Here is a 20,771-nt window from a genome sequence, read left to right on the forward strand (position 1 = left end):
CTCTGTCTCCCTCTGTCTCTCTTTCTGCTCTCTCTCTGCTCTCTCCTTCTGATCTCTCTCTTTTCTCTCTCTCTGCTCTCTCTATCTCTCCTCTCTCTCTGCTCTCTCTCTCCTCTCCCTCCCTGTTCTCTCCCTGTTCTCTCTCTCTCTGCTCTCTTGCTCCCTCTCTCTCTGCTCACTCGCTTTCTCATCTGCTCACTCACTCTTTCTCTCTCCCCCTCTTTCTCGCTCTCCCTCTGCTTGCTTTTTCTCTCTTTCTGCTTGCTCTCTCTTTCTCTGCTTTCTCTCTCTCTGCTCATTCTCTCTCGCTGCTTGATCTCTCTCTGCTCTCTCACACTCTCTGCATGCTCTCACTCACTGTCTCTCTTTCTGCTCTCTCTCTCTTTCTGCTCTCTCTGCCCTTTCGCTCTCTCTGCTCACTCACTATTTCTCTCTCTCTCTCTGCTCACTCTCTCTCTTTGCGATCTCTCTGTTCTCTCTCGCAATCTCTGCATGCTCTCACTCACTTTCTCTCTTTCTGCTCTCTCTCTGCTCTCTTTCTCTCTGCTCTCTGTGTCTCTTCCCATGCTGCTCTCTCTCTGCACTCTCTCTTTTCTCTCTCTCGCTCTCTCTTGTTCTGCTCTCTCTCTCGCTCTGCTCTCTCTCTCGCTCTGCTCTCTCTCTCGCTCTGCTCTCTCTCTCGCTCTGCTCTCTCTCTCGCTCTGCTCTCTCTCTCGCTCTGCTCTCTCTCTCGCTCTGCTCTCTCTCTCGCTCTGCTCTCTCTCACACTCTCTCTCACTCTTTCTCTCTCTCTTGCTCTGCACTCTCTCTCACACTCTGCTCTCTCTCTCTGCTCTCTCTCTCTCTCTCTCTCGGCACTCCCTCTCTCACTCTGCTCTCTCCCTCTCTCTGTTCTGTCTCTGCTCCCTCTCTCTATCTCTCTCTGCTTCTCTTTCTCTCTTTCTGCCCTCTCTCCTCCCTCTCTCTCTGCTCTCTCTCTCTCGTTCTGCTTTCTCGCTGTCTCTCTATCTCCCTTTTCTCTCTCTCTGCTCTTGCTCTCTCTGCTCTCCCCCCTCTCTCCTCCCTATCTTGCTCTGCTCTCTCTCTCTCAATCTGCTCTCTCTCCCTCTCAATCTTCTCTCTCTCCCTCTCACCCTGCTCACTCTCTCGCTCAGTTCTCTCTCTCTCTCCCTCTCTGCTCGCTCTCTCTCTGTCTCTACTCGCTCTTCCTCTCACTCTCTGCTCTCTCCCTCTGCTCTCGGTCTCTGCTCGCTTGCTCTCTCTCTCTCCATGTTCTCTCTCTCCCTCTGGGTGGGGGTGGGGGGTGTTGGGGTCATTTTCCAGGCAGGATTTCCCAGGTGGGCCCATTCTACCCTCACTGTGGTGGCACCTGGCCAGTGGGACTGACCCCCTGAAAGTGATGGACACGTCCCAACTTATGTGACAGTGTCACATGAGGGGACATATTAGGGAAATTTTGATATCGTCTCTTTAACCTTTTTAAATTTGGAGCTGATCTCCCTGAGGCAGCACTTAGCCTCAGGGGGATGAGTCGCTCTTTCACACACATGCGCAGAAGTGCGCACTCTCGGCTAAGGGAATCCCTGCAACCACCCCACCGCCCACACAGGGAGTGCATAGCACTTCCTGGCGAACGTCACGCTGGGTGGGCCTTAATTGGCCCACCCACGTAAAATGGGGCCACGCCCCCAATCGGGGATGCCAATCGGAGGCGTGCCTGCCCATGCCTGTTCCTGCACTTCCCCGCCAATGGGAGGAAAATTTTTCCCATGATGTTATTTTGAAGTTTGTACTTTTTGGGATTTTTAAAAAGTGTTGTTTCAAACATTATTTTGGACATTAGAAATTTCAATTACTGAAAATAAATTTGTGGCTAAAATTTGTTTCAGAAAGAATTTTGAGTGATTTAGCAACAAACTGTGATGGATGACTGTTTACATGGAGAAATATTATTGTAAAAATGTTTGTATCGAAACGATGTAAATGTGTTACAAAATTTCTGACAACAGTTTTCTGGATACAGAATGCACATCCACAAAATGTTTGAGAATGCAGGGGATGTCTCATGGTCCTGATCAGTGAATTAGAGACTCATAACAAAAATGTTGTCACCAAATCACATAACTGGGGATGTTAATTTATGTATGAGTAAATATTTCAATAATCAGTAATTAATTACATCTAAAGGGTTAAAATTAAATTGAACCAAGTAGAGGGTTCCCTCATTATCTAATGCAACTTGGGCCATTTGAAAAATCTGGCATACATAAATAGTTAAACAATAAATTTGAGTAAGAGGATTCTAAACTAAGAACATACTTAACACAATCACATGAACAGTTAGACTTTTAAGAAAATGCCGGGACAGATCACAAAATCAGGAGCAAGCCACTCGGCCCTTCCAGTCTGCTCTGCCATTCAATAAGATCATTGCTGATCTGACTGTCTGCCCCTTGTAACCCTTGACTCCTTCATCAATTAAAAGTCTAACTCAGCCTTGAATATATTCAATGGCCCGGCCTCCACTGCTCTCTGGGGAAGAGAATTCCAGAGACTAATAACCCTCTGAGAGAAAAACATTATCACCCTCTCGCTCTTATATGGGAGACTCCTCATTTTTAAATTGTGTTCCCTAATTCTAGATTACCCGACAAGGGGAAACATCCTCTCAGCATCCACCCTGTCAAATCCCCTTCTGACAGCCGAGAGGATTTGGAACTTTATATTCCTGGCTACAGTTATTTGGGAGGGACAGGGAAAGAAGAAACCCCAATGGTAGCAGCAATGATCAAAGAAACTATTATAGCACAAGAGAGGGATGGGGTAGTTGAGGATTCAGAAACAAAGTTTATTTGGTTAGAATTAAGGAACAATGGAAATGCTATTTTGTGTAAACTACAGATCACCAACTAGTGGGGAGGATATAGAGGCGTAAATTTGCAGGCAAGTTACAGAAAATCCCTGACTATAGAACAGTGATACTGAGTAGATAGGTAGATAACTAGTTTATTTTAAAATCCTCATGGTGGCAGGTGCTGAATTGTGACAATACAAATAAAACAATAATCATAATTCATAACATACTTATAGACAATCATTAAAGTATAAAATAATAAAAGGATTACACAACTATGAACATTGAAGCATACAAATAATTACAGTATTTTGCAAAATGAAGGTTTCATCAATTTACAGAATAAAAATGAAAGGTCTACCATACTCTGCATCTTTGTGTTAAAGTCCAAAGATCACATGTTGTCAAGTTGAGTTTGTTAAATATTTGAGTTTAAAATAGTGGATTTGGCTGTCTTGCAGTTTATTTGTTCTATATCTTATTTAAAGAATGTGTCTTTTCTCCTTAATTCCATTGCACATTTAATTTCATTTGGTTGTCATGAGAGAGAGCGGCAACGGGAGGTGGGATTCAACTGTTTTCTAGCAGAGTCTAGACAGAGCTTTTTCAGCCTTTCTGAAAGGGGACACAGACTTACTAGTTTAATTGTGTCAGAGTAGCTTGGGTACATGTTATCCAGGAACAGTTTCAATGCTCATTTCGTAATGCTTTCAAGCCTTGATCTTACTGAATGGCAGAGCAGACTTGAGTGGCCTATTCCTGCTCCTAATTCCTATGTTCAGACACTCTTTACTAAGTCCAGCATTCCAAACAGGCACTGTTTCTTCAATGATGTGACTATTAAACACAGTGAACAGCTCTGTTTGAGATACAATGTGATGCTTGAGAAGATGTAGCATGTCAAGTCTTCCATTTTCTCTCAAGCATTTCACAAACTTGGTAACCCTATCTTTTTAATATTCGTTCACAGGATGTGGGTGTCACTGGCTGGGCCAGCATTTATTGCCCATTCCTAGTTGCCCTTGAGAAAGTGGTGGTGAGCTGCCTTCTTGAACCGCTGCAGTCCATGTGGTGTAGGTACACCCACAGTGCTGTTAGGGAGGGAGTTCCAGGATTTTGACCCACCGACAGTGGAGGAATGGCGATATATTTCCAAGTCAGGATAGTGAGTGACTTGGAGGGGAACTTCCAGGTGGTGGTGTTCCCATCTATCTGCTGCCCTTGTCCTTCCAGATGGTAGTGGTCATGGGTTTGGAAAGTGCTGTCGAAGGAGCCTTGGTGAGTTGTTGAATCCCCTTTTGGGGGCTCAGCCTCATTTGATTCGCTGTTGCCCATTCAGTCAATAAAGTGATCGCCCATTGCATGTGAGATGTGTTGGCCTGAGTACGACAAGAGGATCAGGTCATCCACGTTTTTATAATGATGAATAGACATGGTGATATCAATACAGGCGTTGTTTATAATAGTGAAAAATATAAATTTAAAAGATATGATATGGCACCAGCGTTATCCAACTGAAAGCACTTGATTCTAACTGAACATTTTGTTAACTGTTGAGAAAGTCTGAGATCCAATGTACACATGACAGGCTCACTCCCAATGGAAGGAAATTGTTTATTGGTGATGTTATGATCACACAGTCAAATGCTTTACTAATATCCGTTAGCACTCCTTTCAATGATGTTTTCTGTTTGCCAGCTCAAGATACAACTGCTAATGAGGAACTTCAATAATCCCAATCTAGACTGTAACAATAACGGTATGAAGGAAAAAAATGGGTAGAAATCCCTGAAATCTGTACATCAGGAGGATGTTTCCTCTGGCTGGGGGGTCTGGAACCAGTGGTCACAGTCTCAGGATACGGGGCAGGCCATTTAGGACTGAGATGAGGAGAAACTTTGTCACTCAGAGGATGGTGAACCTGTGGAATTCTCTACCACAAAGGCTGTGGAGGCCAAGTCACTGAATATATTTGCAAGGAACATAAAAGCGGACTGTAAAAGCTTCTATAATTATGTAAAGAGAAAAAGATTAGTGAAGACAAATGTAGGTCCCTGACAGTCTGAAATGGGAGAATTTATAATGGGGAACAAGGAAATGGCAGAGCAATTAAACAACTACTTTAGTTTTGTCTTCACAGAGGAAGACACAAATAAGTTCCCAGAAATACTAGGGAACCAAGGTTCTAGTGAGAAGGAGGAATTGAAGGAAATGAGTATCACTAAAACAATAGCACTGGAGAAATTAATGGGACTGAAAGCTGATAAATCCCCAGGGCCGATAATCTACATCCCAGGGTATGAAAGGAGGTGGCCATGGAAATAGTGGATGCGTTGGTTGTCACCATCCAAAATTCTGTAGATTCTGGAACAGTCCTGGCAGATTGGAGGGTGGAAATGTAACCCCATTATTTAAAAAAGGAGGGAGGGAGAAAACAGTGAATTACAGACCGGTTAGTCTAACATCAGTGATAGGGAAAATGCTAGAGTCTCTTATAAAGGATGTGATAACAAGACACTTAATAATATCAACGGGATTAGACAAAGTGAACATGGATTTATGAAAGGGAAATCATGTTTGACAAACCTACTGGAGTTTTTTGAGGATGTAACTAGCAGAATAAATAAGGGAGAACCAGTGGATGTGGTGTATTTAGATTTTCAGAAAGTTTTGATAAATCCCACATAATGGGATTGGGGCTAGTATATTGGTGTGGATTGAGAATTGGTTATCAGACAGGAAACAGTAGGAATAAATGGGTCTTTTTCAGAGTGGTAGGCAGTGACTAGTGGGGTACCGCAGGGATCAGTGCTTGGGCCCCAGCTATTCACAATATATATCAATGATTTGGATGAGGGAACCAAATGTAATATTTCCAAGTTTGCTGATGACACAAAACTTGGTGGGAATGTGAGCGGTGAGGAGGATGTTAAGAGGTTTCAAGGTGATATAGACAAGTTGAGTGAGTGGGCAAATACATGGCAGATGCAGTATAACGTGGATAGTGTGAAGTTATCCACTTTGGTTGGAAAAACAGAATGGCAGAATATTACTTAAATGGTGATAGATTGGAAGCAAACATGCAGGTGCAGCAAGCAGTTAAAAAGGCAAATGGTATGTTGGCCTTCATTGAGAGAGGACTTGAGTACAGGAGCAAGGATGTCTTACTGCAGCTGTACAGGGCCTTGGTGAGACCACATCTGGAGTATTGTGTGCAGTTTTGGTCTCCTTACCTAAGAAAGGATATACTTGCCATAGAGGAAGTGCAGCGAAGGTTCACCAGACTGATTCCTAGGATGACAGGATTGTCGTTTGAGGAGAGATTGAGCAGTAAGACATCCTTGCTCCTGTACTCAAGTCCTCTCGCAATGAAGGCCAACATACCATTTGCCTTTTTAACTGCTTGCTGCACCTGCATGCTTGGTTCCAATCTATCACCATTTAAATAATATTCTGCCATTCTGTTTTTCCAACCAAAGTGGATAACTTCACACTATCCACGTTATACTGCATCTACCATGTATTTGCCCACTCACTCAACTTGTCTATATCACCTTGAAACCTCTTAACATCCTCCTCACCGCTCACATTCCCACCAATTTTTGTGTCATCAGCAAACTTGGAAATATTACATTTGGTTCCCTCATCCAAATCATTGATATATATTGTGAATAGCTGGGGCCCAAGCACTGATCCCTGCGGTACCCCACTAGTCACTGCCTACCACTCTGAAAAAGACCCATTTATTCCTACTGTTTCCTGTCTGATAACCAATTCTCAATCCACACCAATATATTACCCCCAATCCCATGTGCTGTAATTTTACACACTAACCTCTTATGTGGGATTTATCAAAACTTTCTGAAAATCTAAATACACCACATCCACTGGTTCTCCCTTATTTATTCTGCTAGTTACATCCTCAAAAAACTCCAGTAGGTTTGTCAAAAATGATTTCCCTTTCATAAATCCATGTTTACTTTGTCTAATCCCGTTGATATTATTAAGTGTCTTGTTATCACATCCTTTATAAGAGACTCTAGCATTTTCCCTATCACTGATGTTAGACTAACCGGTCTGTAATTCACTGTTTTCTCCCTCCCTCCTTTTTTAAATAGTGGGGTTACATTTCCACCCTCTAATCTGCCAGGACTGTTCCAGAATCTACAGAATTTTGGAAGGTGACAACCAACGCATCCACTATTTCCATGGCCACCTCCTTTCATACCCTGGGATGTAGATTATCGGCCCTGGGGATTTATCAGCTTTCAGTCCCATTAATTTCTCCAGTGCTATTGTTTTAGTGATACTCATTTCCTTCAATTCCTCCTTCTCACTAGAACCTTGGTTCCCTAGTATTTCTGGGAACTTATTTGTGTCTTCCTCTGTGAAGACAAAACTAAAGTAGTTGTTTAATTGCTCTGCCATTTCCTTGTTCCCCATTATAAATTCTCCCATTTCAGACTGTCAGGGACCTACATTTGTCTTCACTAATCTTTTTCTCTTTACATAATTATAGAAGCTTTTACAGTCCGCTTTTATGTTCCTTGCAAGTTTACCCTCATACTCTATTTTTCTCCCCTTAATCAATCTCTTGGTCCTCCTTTGCTGAATTCTAAACTGCTCCCAATCCTCAGGTTTGCTACTTTTTCTAGCAACTTTATAAGACTCCTCTTTGGGTCGAATACTATCTTTAATTTCTTTTGCTAGCCATGGTTGGGCTGCTTCTCCTGTTGTGGATGATAAGGCACCAGGACTTGGTGCCAGGTAGGAGAATAGCTACATCTAAAGATAACAAAGGCATGAATGAGAATTTCAGCAGCTGGTGAACTGAGACAGGGTGAAATTGGGCGATGTTATGGAGGTGGACTTCCCAAGTATCAACTCCGATCCCAGTCAACTTGAAGTCTCACTTGAAGGCATCTTTGTATCACAGAGAAATATATTAACATGGGTTGAGGATTGGCTAAATAATAGAAGACAGAGAGTTGGGATAAGGGGGGCAGTTTCAGGATGGCAACCTGTAACTAGTGGAGTGTCACAGGGATCAGTGCTGGTGCCTCAATTATTTACAACATATATTAATGACTTGGATGAGGGAAATGAATGTACTATCGCCAAGTTTGCCAATGACACAAAAACAGGTGGGAAGGCAAGTGGTTAGGGTGACACAGATTCTACAGAGGGATATAAGCAGGTTAAGTGAGTGGGCAAAAAAGTAGCAGATGGAATATAATGTGGGAAAATGAGAGGTTATGCACTTTGGCAGGAAGAATAGAGGAGCTGAATATTATTTAAATGGAGAAAGACTGCAGAAAGCTGCAGCACAGAGGGATTTGGGGGTCCTCATGCATGAATCTCAAAAAGCTAACATACAAGTTCAACAGGTAATAGGAAGGCAAATGGAATGTTGGCCTTTATTTCAAAGGGAATGGAATATAAAAATAGGGAAGTCTTGCTAAAACTATACAAGGCACTATTAAAATGTTCACTTGCATTGCCTTAGCCTCCAGGGCTATGGGCCAAGCGCTGGATAATGGGATTAGTGTAGTTAGAACTTTGTGAGCAGCGTGGACAGAATGGGCCGAATGGCCTTCTTCTGTGCTCTATGAGTGTATATGTGGAGGCAAGCACTGAAATTTGCTTCAGCGTGTTTCGAGGACCATCTACACCAAACTCAACAGCCGGCGTTAGACCACACCTAGAATACTGTGAACAGTTGGTCCCCTTATCTAAGGAAAGATATGCTGGCATTGGAGGCAGTCCAGAGAAGGTTCATTAGGTTGATCCCGGGTCTGGAGAGATTTTCTTAGAGAGGTTGAGTAGGTTAGGCCTGTAGAGGTGACCTTATTGAAACTTATAAGATACTTAGAGGACTTGACAGGGTAGATGCTGAGAGGTTGTTTCCCCTTGTGGGAGAGTCTAGGACCAGAGGGATAATCTCAGAGTAAGGGATCGCCCATTTAAAACAGAGATGAGGAGGAATTTCTTCCCTCAGAGGGTAGTGAATCTGTGGAATTCTTTACCGCAGAGGGCTGTAGAGGCTGGGTTGTTAAGTATATTTAAGGCTGAGACAGATTTTAATCAGTAAGGGAATCAAGGGGTATGGGGACAAGGCAGGAAAGTGGAGTTGAGGATTATCAGATCAGCCATGATCTTGTTAAATGGCAGAGCAGACTCGATGGGCTGAATGGCCTATTTCTGCTCCTACATCTTATGGTCTGACAGGGAGGAGCTGTTGGTCTTGTGCTGATAGCCAGCTTGCCAGTGAGCATTTCTCTGGGAATGTGTCTGTCCTGGACACAAGCAGTCAGAAAGCACATGGAAAAAGCAGAGGACAAAATAAATGACCAAGTGGCCGAAAATAGAGCCCACCAGAAGGAAAAAATATCAATAAACTTTGGGCCAAAAACATTCATCTGTGCCTGCTGTGGAAGGAACTCTGCCAAATGCAAATTGGCCTCTACAGCCACAACAGACGATGTCCAGTCCAGAAGTAACGTACACACCGCACGCAATCCATTGTCTCCTGAGAATCTAATCTATTCTTAGTTCATTCACGGGATGTAAGTGTCACTGGCTGGGCCAGCATTTATTGCCCTTGAGAAGGTGGGGGTGAGCTGCCTTCTTGAACAGCTGCAGTCCATGTGGTGTAGGTACACCCACAGTGCTGTTAGGGAGGGAGTTCCAGGATTTGATCCAGCGACAGTGAAGGAACGGCGATATATTTCCAAGTATGGTGAGGATCAAGAACAAAGGGTTCCTGTACAATGAGTGATTTGCAAAAGAAGCAAGTGTGAGGTGAGAAAAAGCTTTCTCACACAAGTGGTTTGGGTCTGGAATGCACAGCCTGGAAGTGTGGTGGAGGCAGGTTCCATTGAGGCATTCAAGAGGGTATTAGATGATTATTTGAATAGAAACAATGTGCAGGGGTACAGGGAAAAAACTGGGCAATGGCACTAGGTCAAAATGCTCATTTGGAGAGCCAGTGCAGACACGATGGGCCAAATGGCCTCCTTTCGTGCTGTTAAAATTCTTTGATTCTGTGAGTGACTTGGAGGGGAACTTCCAGGTGGTGGTGTTCCCATCTCTCTGCTGCCCTTGTCCTTCCAGATGGTAGTGGTCATGGGTTTGGAAGGTACTGCAAAATGAGCCTTGGTGAACTTCTGCAGTGCATCTTGTAGATGGTGCACACTGCTGCTACTGTGTGTCAGGGGTGGAGGGAGTGAATGTTTGTGGATGGGGTGCCAATCAAGTAGGGCTGCTTTGTCCTGGATGGTGTCAAGCTTCTTGAGTGTTGTGGGACCTGCACTCATCCAGGTAAGTGGGGAGTATTCCATCACACTCCTGACTTGTGCCTTGTAGATGGCTTTAGAGACTCAGGGGTGAATTACTCGCCACGGAATTCCCAGCCTCTGACCTGCTCTTGTAGCCACAGTATTTATTTGGCTAGTTCAGTTCAGTTTCTGGTTAATGGTAACACCCAGGATGTTGGTAGTGGGGAATTCAGTAACGGTAATGCCATTAAACATCAAGGGGTGACGGTTAGATTCTCTCCTGTTGGAGATGGTCATTGCCTGGCACTTGTGTGTGCAAATGTTACTTGCCACTTGCCGGAGGGGGAAAGGCGATGATGCAATGGTATTGTCACTGGATTGATATTCCAGAAACCCAGGATATTGCTCTGAGATACAGGTTAGAATTCAGTGAAAGTCTGATGATGACCATAAAACTATTGCCGATGGTTCACTAATGTCCTTCAGGGAAGGAAGTCTGCCATCCTTACCTGGTCTGGCTGACATGTGACTCCAGACCCAGAGTAATGTGGTTGGCTCTTAAATGCTCATTGACAAGGGGATAGCCAGCAACTCCCCAAAGCCTGTCTACAAGGCACAAGTCAGGAGTGGGATGGAATACTCCCCACTTGCCTGGATGAGTCCAGCTCCAACAGCACTCAAGAAGTTGAACACCATCCAGGACAAAGCAGCCCCGCTTGATTGGCACCACATCCACAAACATTCACTCCCTCCACCACTGACGCACCATAGCAGCAGTGTCTCGGCGTGTCCAGGTCTTGCTGCATTTGGACATGGACTGCTTCAGTATCTGAGGAGTCATGAATGGTGCTGAACATTGTGCAATCATCAGCGAACATCCCCACTTCTGACCTTATGATGGAAGGAAGGTCATTGATGAAGCAGCTGAAGATGGTTGGGCCGAGGACACTACCCTGAGAAACTCCTGCAGTGATGTCCTGGAGCTGAGATGACTGACCTCCAACAACCACAACCATCTTCCTTTGTGCTAGGTATGTCTCCAACCAGTGGGGAGTTTTACCCCGCTGATTCCCATTGACTCGTTTTGCTAGGGCTCCTTGATGCCACACTCGGTCAAATGCTGCCTTGATGTCAAGGGCAGTCACTCTCACCTCACCTCAGGAGCTCAGCTGTTTCAGCAGGTTATTGCTAAGCAAATGCCGCTTAAAAGTACTGTTGATGACCCCTTCCATCACTTTACTGATGATCAAGCATAGGCTGAAGGTGCAGTAATTGGCCGGGTTGGATTTGTCCTGCATTTTGTGTACAGGACATATCTGGATAATTTTCCACATAGCCGGGTAGATGCCATGTTGGAGCTGTATTGGAACAGCTTGGCCAGGGGTGCAGCAAGTTCTGGAGCACAAGTCTTCAGTACTGTTACTGGAATATTGTCAGGGCCCATATCCTTTGCAGTATCCAATGCCTTCAGCCATTTCTTGATATCACGTGGAGTGAATTGAATTGGCTGAAGACTGGCATCTGTGATGCTGGGGATCTCTGGAGGAGGCTGAATTGGATCATAGATGCAAATGCTTCAGCTTTATCTTTTGCACTGATGTGCTGAGCTCCTCCATCATTGAGGATGGGGATATTTGTGGAGCCTCCTCCTCCAGTGAACTGTTTAATTGTCCACCACCATTCACGACTGGATGTGGCAGGACTGCAGAGCTTAGATCTGCTCCGTTGGTTGTGGGATCGCTTAGCTCTATCACTTGCTGCTTATGTTGTTTGGGATGCAAGTAGTCCTGTGTCATAGCTTCACCAGGTAAACACCTCATTTTTAGGTGTGCCTGGTTCTGCTCTTCTGCACTCTTCATTGAACCAGGGTTTGATAGTAAAGGTAAAGTGGGGGATTACCGAGAGGAGAGTGTGAGAGGAGGACCCTGAGACAGGCAGTCAGCAGCACCTGGAGGAAAGCAGAGGAGCTATAAAAACAGTGTGAGAAGCAGTGAGAGTTTGAGAGCAGAGGTGACTGAGGGAGTTCAGGAAGAAGGGAGGAGGTGCTCCTTTCTTTTTCTACCTTTCCTCAAAGAGAAGAGCCTTGTAAGTAGGACCTGGTGAGTAAATTAGAAAAGTGTAATATTTTTAAACAAGTTGCTATACTTGGATTTAACTGAGAAGCGCCAGGAATAAGGATTATTTAGGGCCAATATAATAAAGTAATCTAAATAATCCAAAGTTAACATAAGGGAAGTAGAGTTAAGACATGGAAGGGCAGCTCAGTCACGTGTCCTGTAATATGTGTGAAGTCATGGACACTACCAGTGTCCTAGACGACCACATGTGCAGGAAGTCCCGTCAGCTGCAGAAACTTGAGCTCCAGATTTCAGAACTCGAGTGGCGACTGGAGTCACTGTGGCGCTTCCACGAGGCTGAGAGCTACGTGGATAGAACGTTTAGAGAGGTGGTCACACCACAGCTCAAGAGCCCAGAGACAGAGAGGGAATGGGTGACCACCAGGCAGTCCAAGAGAAGTAGGCAGGTAGTGCAGGGGTCCCATGGGGTCCTGCTCACAAACCAGTTTTCCGTTTTGGAAGCTGGTGAGGGCACTGGTTCCTCAGAGGAGCGCAGTCAGAACCAGGTTTGTGGCACCACGAGCGGCTCAGCTGTACAGGAGGGGAGGAAAAAGAAAGAAAGAGCTATAGTGATAGGGGATTCATTGGTTAGGGGACAAGACAGGTGTTTCTGTGGCTGTACACGTGACTCCAGGATGGTGTGTTGCCTCCTTGGCGCCAGGATCAAGGATATCACAGAGCGGCTACAGGACATTCTTCTGGGGAGGGTGAACAGCCAGAGGTCGTGATCCATACTGGGACCAATGACTTAGGTAGGAAGGGGGATGTGATCCTGCAATCAGAATTTAGAGAGCTAGGTAGAAAATTAGCAAGCAGGACCTCTAATGAGGTAATCTCCGGATTGCTCCCAGTACCACGTGCCGGTGAGTACAGAGATGGAGGATAAGGCAGATGAATGCGTGGCTGGAAAGATGGTGCAGGAGGGAGGGCTTCAGATTCCTGGGACACTGGGACTGGCTCTGGGGGAGATGGCACCTGTACAAGCCAGACGGGTTGCACCTGAACAGAGCTGGGACTGAGTGCCTTGTGTGGTGCTTTGCCAGTGCTGTTGGGAGGGTTTTAAACTAACTCGGCAGGGGTGTGGGAACCAAGAGAAAATCTTAGAGAGGAATACCAGGGTGCACAAAATACTGGGAGGGACAGATAGCACCAGTACAGAGAATAGTAAGTTAATAGGTAAAGTCGGGGTAAGGGAGAAAGTAACAAAATCCAAATCAGGGTTACTATGCATGTATGTGAATGCATGGAACATAGTAAATAAGATTGGGGAGTTACAGGTGCAGATTGCCATGTGGAAATATGATGTTGTGGCGATAACAGAGACCTGGCTCAAGGAAGGACAGAACTGGGTGTTAAGTATTCCTGGGTACAAGGTGTTCAAAAGAGATAGGAAAGGAGTAGGGGTGACCGTATTGGTTAAGGAGAGCATTGCAGTGCTGGAGAAAGAGGATGTCCCAGAGGGTTCAAGGACAGAATCAATTTGGCCAAAGCTAAGGAACAAAAAGGGTTAAATTACCTTGCTCAGTGTTGACTATAGACCCCCAACTAGTGGGATGTCGAGGAACAAATCTGCAGGGAAATTAGAGAGATGCAAACATTATACAATAGTTATAATGGGTGAGTTTAATTACCCGAATGTAAACTGGGACAGTGGTAGTGTAAAGGGTGGAGAGGGGCAGAAGTCCCTATATTTGTTCATGAAAATTTTCTACAGTAGTACGTGGCCAGTCCAACAAGAAATCCAGTTTGCAGATGATACGAAGCTTGGGAGTGTTGTAAACTGCGAACAGGATGGTGTGAAACTTCAAGAGGATGTAGACAAATTGGTAGAGTGGGCAGATAGGTGGCAGATGAAGTTCAACGTGGAGAAGTGTGAGGTGATGCATTTTGGTAGGAAAAACGTGGACAGACAATATAAAATAAGGAGTGAAATCTTGAAGGGATTGCAGGAGCAGAAAGACCTGGGTGTATATGTGCATCGATCATTGAAGGTGGCAGGACAGGTGGATAGAGCAGTTAATAAAGCATATAGTATCCTGGGCTTTATTAATAGGGGCAGAGAGTACAGGAGCAGGGAGGTTATGCTGAATTTATATAAGACACTCATTAGACCTCAGCTGGAATATTGTGTACAGTTCTGGGAGCCACATTATAGGAAGGATGTGAACACGTTGGAGAAAGTGCAGAAGAGGTTTACAAGAATGGTTCTAGGGATGAGAAACTTCAGCTATGAGGATAGATTGGAGAGGTTGGGACTGTTCTCCTTGGAGAGAAGGCGGCTGAGAGGGGATTAGATGGAGACATTCAAAATCATGAGGGGGCTGGACAGAATAGATAGGGAGAAGCTGTTCCCGCTTGTAAAAGGATCAAGAATGAGAGGGCACAGATTTGAAGTGATTTACACAAGAAACAAATGTGAGGTGAGAAAAAGCTTTTTCACACAATTAGTGATTTGGGTCTGGAATGCACAGCCTGGAAGTGTGGTAGAGGCAGGTTCAATTGAGGCATTCAAGAGGGTATTAGGTGATTATTTGAATAGAAACAATGTGCAGGGGTACAGGGAAAAGGCAGGGCAATGGCACTAGGTCAAGATGCTCATTTGGAGAGCTGGTGCAGACACGATAGGCGCCGTTGAAATTCTGTGATATGCTGGGCCATGAGGTTACAGATTGTGTTTAAATACAATTCTGCTACTGCTGATGGCCCACAGCACCTCATGGATGCCCAGCCTTGAGTTGCAAGATCTGCTCGAAATCCATCCCATTTAACACGATGGTAGTGCCCTAAATATGGTAGAGAGGATCCTGGATGTGAAGGTGGGACTTTGTCTCCATGACAACTCTGAGGTGGTCACTCCTACCGATACTGTCATGGACAGATGCATCTGTGACAGGCAGGTCAGTGAGGATAAGGTCAAGTATGTTTTTCCCTCTTGTTGGTTCCCTCACCACCTACCACAGACCCAGCTATGTCATTTAGGACTTGGCCAGCTCAGTCAGTAGTGGTGCAACCACCCACTCTTGGTGATGGACATAGAAGTCCCCCACCCAGAGTACATTCTGTGCCCTTGCCACCCTCAGTGCTTCCTCCAACATGGAGGAGCACTGACTCATCAGCTGAGGGAGGGCGCAACGTGGTAATTAGCAGGAGGTTTCCTTGCCCATGTTTGACCTGATGCCATGAGACTTCATGGGGTCCAGAGTCAATGTTGAGGACCCCCAGGGCAACTCCCTCCTGACTGTATATCACTGTGCCCCCACCTCTGCTGGGTCTGTCCTGCTGGTGGGACATACCCAGTGATGTTGGTGTCTGGGACATTACCTGTAAGGTATGATCCTGTGAGTATGACTATGTCAGGCTATTGCTTGACCAGCCTGTGAGACAGCTCATCCAATTTTGGCACTAGCCCCTAGATGTTAACAAGGAGGACTTTGCAGGATCGACAGGGCTAGGTGTGCCCTTGCAATTTCTAGTTCAGTTTTTTTTTTCCTTTTTGACTTTTCAGCAGCAGTCTGATACAACTGAGTGGCTAGGCCATTTCAGAGGGCATTTAAGAGTCAACCACATTGCTTTGGGTCTGGAGTGAAATGTAGGCCAGACCAGGTAAGGACAGCAGATTTCCTTTCCTGAAGGACATTAGTGAACCAGGTAGGTTTTTACGACAATCGATGATAATTTCATGGTCACCATTACCGAGACTGGCTTTGAATTCCAGATTTTTTATTAATCAGTTGAACCAGCTGCCACAGTGGGATTTGAACTCTTGCTCCCAGAGCATAGAGCCTTTGCCTGGGCCTCTGGATTACTGGCCTAGTGACATTACCACTACACCACCATCTCCCTAATCACCAAAAAAGTCCTGTCAGTTATTTGTTATATTTAACCCTGTTTCATGGCCTGGTCCCTGCTTACTGCTACAACCTCCTCCTACCCTAAAAGATTGCTACACTCGTCCAATAGAGGCATAGAGTACAGAGCAGGGAGGTTATGTTGAACTTGTATAAATCACTAGTTCAGCCTCAGCTGGAGTATTGTTCCAGTTCTGGGCGCCACACTTTAGGATCGAAAACGAGAGGGCACAGTTTTAAAGTAATTAGTAAAAGAAGCAAAAAAGTGATATGAGGAGAAACTTTTCCATGTAGGGTTTGGAATACACCGCCTGAGAGTGTGGTGGAGACAGGGTCAATCGAGTGGTTAAGGTCTGGAATGCACTGTTTCAGAGTGTGGTGGAGACAGGGTCAATCGAGTGGTTAGGGTCTGGAATGCACTGAGAGTGTGTTGGAGACAGGGTCAATCGAGTGGTTAGGGTCTGGAATGCACTGAGAGTGTGTTGGAGACAGGGTCAATCGAGCGGTTAGGGTCTGGAATGCACTGAGTGTGTGTTGGAGACAGGGTCAATCAAGGCTTTCAAAAGGAAATGAGTCTGTTATCTGAAAATGAAGAATGTGCAGGGTTACAGGGAGAAGGTAGGGGAGTGGTACCAGGTGAATTGCTCATTCGGAGAGCCTGTACGGTCATGTCGGGCTGAATGGCCTCCTTCTGCACTAACAATGCTCTGAAGCAACAGCTTCAGCTGCCAAGGCTCTAAGCACTGGAATTCCCTCCTTCAGCCTCTCTTTGCTCTTTTAGACCTACCTCTTTAACCCAGCTTTTGTTCATCTTCTGTAAGCGTCCTGCCTCCTTCTGTGGCTCGGTGTTAATTTTTGTTTTATAATGCCCCTGTGAAGCACACTGGGGCTGTTTCTGTATATTTAAGCTGATGTTTAACTTGTTTTGGTCCCCCCAATGGAAAAGATGATTAGATGGTGAACAGAAGGCTGCTGCACCTATTTATACTGGTACAGTAGCATTGCAGTAATGTCACTGAACTTGGTAATCACGAGAAGATCCAGAGACATGGGCTCACATCCCATGGCAGCTGGTGGAATTTTAATTCATTTAAATTAATAAATCTGGAATATAAAGCCAGTCTCGGTAATGGTGACCATGAAACTATCATCGATTGTCTTAATACTGATCTGGTTCACTAATGCCCTTTAGGGAAGGAAATCTGTTGTCCTTACCTGGTCTGGCCTACATGTGACTCCAGACCCACAGCAACGTGGTTGACTCTTAAAGGGCCGAGCAAGACACTCGGTTGGCTTGAAGAAAGTGCTATGGCCATCACCATACGGAGTGCAGGGATATAACATGGCTGAAACAAAAACAGAATTACCTGGAAAAACTCAGCAGGTCTGGCAGCATCGGCGGAGAAGAAAAGAGTTGACGTTTCGAGTCCTCATGACCCTTCGACAGAACTTGAGTTCGAGTCCAGGAAAGAGCTGAAATATAAGCTGGTTTATGGTGTGTGTGTGGGGGGCGGAGAGATAGAAAGAGAGAGAGGTGGAGGGGGTTGGTGTGGTTATAGGGACAAACAAGCAGTGATAGAAGCAGATCATCAAAAGATGTCAACGACAATAGTACAATAGAACACATAGGTGTTAAAGTTAAAGTTGGTGATATTATCTAAACGAATGTGCTAATTAAGAATGGATGGTAGGGCATTCAAGGTATAGCTCTAGTGAGTTTTTTTTTTAATAATGGAAATAGGTGGGAAAAGGAAAATCTTTATAATTTATTGGAAAAAAAAAAGAAGGGGGAAACAGAAAGGGGGTGGGGATGGGGGAGGGGACTCACGACCTAAAGTTGTTGAATTCAATATTCAGTCCGGAAGGCTGTAAAGTCCCTAGTCGGAAGATGAGGTGTTGTTCCTCCAGTTTGCGTTGGGCTTCACTGGAACAATGCAGCAAGCCAAGGACAGACATGTGGGCAAGAGAGCAGGATGGAGTGTTAAAATGGCAAGCGACAGGGAGGTTTGGGTCATTCTTGCGGACAGACCGCAGGTGTTCTGCAAAGCGGTCGCCCAGCTTACGTTTGGTCTCTCCAATGTAGTGGAGACCACATTGGGAGCAACGAATGCAGTAGACTAAGTTGGGGGAAATGCAAGTGAAATGCTGCTTCACTTGAAAGGAGTGTTTGGGTCCTTGGACGGTGAGGAGAGAGGAAGTGAAGGGGCAGGTGTTGCATCTTTTGCGTGGGCATGGGTTGTGCCATAGGATATTCTCCCTCCACCTGGACCCCTCCCTCTGGATTCTTACCTTCTCTCGATCTTTTCATTGAGAACTGTCGGCGCGACATTAGTCGTCTCAATTTCTCTGCTCCTCTCACCCATTCTAACCTGTCTCTCTCTGAACTTACTGCACTCCATTCTCTCAGGTCCAACCCTGACATTGTCATCAAACCCGCTGACAAGGGTGGTGCTGTTGTTGTCTGGCGCACTGACCTCTACCTCGCGGAGGCTGAGCGTCAACTCGCAGACACTTCCTCCTACCTCTCCCTGGACCATGACCCCACCACTGAACATCAAGCCACTGTTTCCAGGACTGTCACTGACCTCGTCTCCTCTGGGGATCTCCCTCCCACAGCTTCCAACCTGATAGTCGCCCAACCTCGGACTGCCCGCTTCTATCTCCTACCCAAAATCCACAAACAGAACTGCCCTGGTAGACCGATCGTCTCAGCTTGCTCCTGCCCCACAGAACTAATTTCTCGTTATCTTGACTCCCTTCTCTCTCCCCTTGTCCAGTCCCTTCCCACCTACATCCGTGATTCCTCTGACAACTTACGTCACATCAACAATTTCCAGTTCCCTGGCCCCTACCGCTTCCTCTTCACCATGGACGTCCAATCCCTCTACACCTCCATCCCCCACCAGGATGGTCTGAGGGCCCTTAGCTTCTTCCTCGAACAGAGGCCCGAACAATCCCCATCCACCACTACTCTCCTCCGTCTGGCTGAACTTGTTCTCACGCTGAACAATTTCTCCTTCAACTCCTCTCACTTCCTCCAAATAAAAGGTGTGGCTATGGGTACCTACATTGGCCCCAGCTATGCCTGTCTCTTTATGGGGTATGTGGAACATTCCTTGTTGCAGTCCTACTCCGGCCCCCTTCCACAACTCTTTCTCCGGTACATCGATGATTATTTCGGTGCCGCTTCATGCTCTCGTCAGGACTTGGAAAAATTTATTAATTTTGCTTCCAATCTCCACCCCTCCATCATTTTCACGTGGTCCATCTCTGACACTTCCCTTCCCTTCCCCTCCTTGACCTCTCTGTCTCAATCTCTGGTGATAGACTGTCCACCAATATCCATTACAAACCCACCGACTCCCACAGCTATCTCGACTACAGCTCCTCACACCCCGCTTCCTGTAAGGACTCCATCCCATTCTCTCAGTTCCTTCGCCTCCGTCGCATCCTTTCCGATGATGCTACATTCAAAAACAGTTCCTCTGACATGTCCTCCTTCTTCCTTAACCGAGGTTTTCCACCCACGGTCGTTGACAGGGCCCTCAACCGTGTCCGGCCCATCTCCCGCACATCCGCCCTCACTCCTTCTCCTCCCTCCCAGAAACATGATAGGGTCCCCCTTGTCCTCACTTATCACCCCACCAGCCTCCGCATTCAAAGGATCATCCTCCACCATTTCCGCCAACTCCAGCATGATGCCACCACCAAACACATCTTCCCTTCACCCCCCTTATCGGCATTCCGTAGGGATCGTTCCCTCCGGGACACCCTGGTCCACTCCTCCATCACCCCCTACTCCTCAACCCCCTCCTATGGCACAACCCCATGCCCACGCAAAAGATGCAACACCTGCCCCTTCACTTCCTCTCTCCTCACCGTCCAAGGACCCAAACACTCCTTTCAAGTGAAGCAGCATTTCACTTGCATTTCCCCCAACTTCGTCTACTGCATTCGTTGCTCCCAATGTGGTCTCCACTACATTGGAGAGACCAAACGTAAGCTGGGCGACCGCTTTGCAGAACACCTGCGGTCTGTCCGCAAGAATGACCCAAACCTCCCTGTCGCTTGCCATTTTAACACTCCACCCTGCTCTCTTGCCCACGTCTGTCCTTGGCTTGCTGCATTGTTCCAGTGAAGCCCAACGCAAACTGGAGGAACAACACCTCATCTTCCGACTAGGGACTTTACAGCCTTCCGGACTGAATATTGAATTCAACAACTTTAGGTCGTGAGCTCCCTCCCCCATCCCCACCCCCTTTCTGTTTCCCCCTTCTTTTTTTTTTCCAATAAATTATAAAGATTTTCCTTTTCCCACCTATTTCCATTATTAAAAAAAAAACTCACTAGAGCTATACCTTGAGTGCCCTACCATCCATTCTTAATTAGCACTTTGTTTAGATAATATCACCAACTTTAACTTTAACACCTATGTGTTCTATTGTACTAGTCGTTGACATCTTTTGATGATGCTTCTATCACTGCTTGTTTGTCCCTACAACCACACCAACCCCCTCCACCTCTCTATCTCTCCGCCCCCCCACACACACACCTTAAACCAGCTTATATTTCAGCTCTTTCCCGGACTCGAACTCAAGTTCTGTCGAAGGGTCATGAGGACTCGAAACGTCAACTCTTTTCTTCTCCGCCGATGCTGCCAGACCTGCTGAGTTTT

The sequence above is a fragment of the Carcharodon carcharias genome, chromosome 18 (assembly GCF_017639515.1).
Source record: "Carcharodon carcharias isolate sCarCar2 chromosome 18, sCarCar2.pri, whole genome shotgun sequence".
In the NCBI taxonomy this organism is placed as follows: Eukaryota; Metazoa; Chordata; class Chondrichthyes; order Lamniformes; family Lamnidae; genus Carcharodon; species Carcharodon carcharias.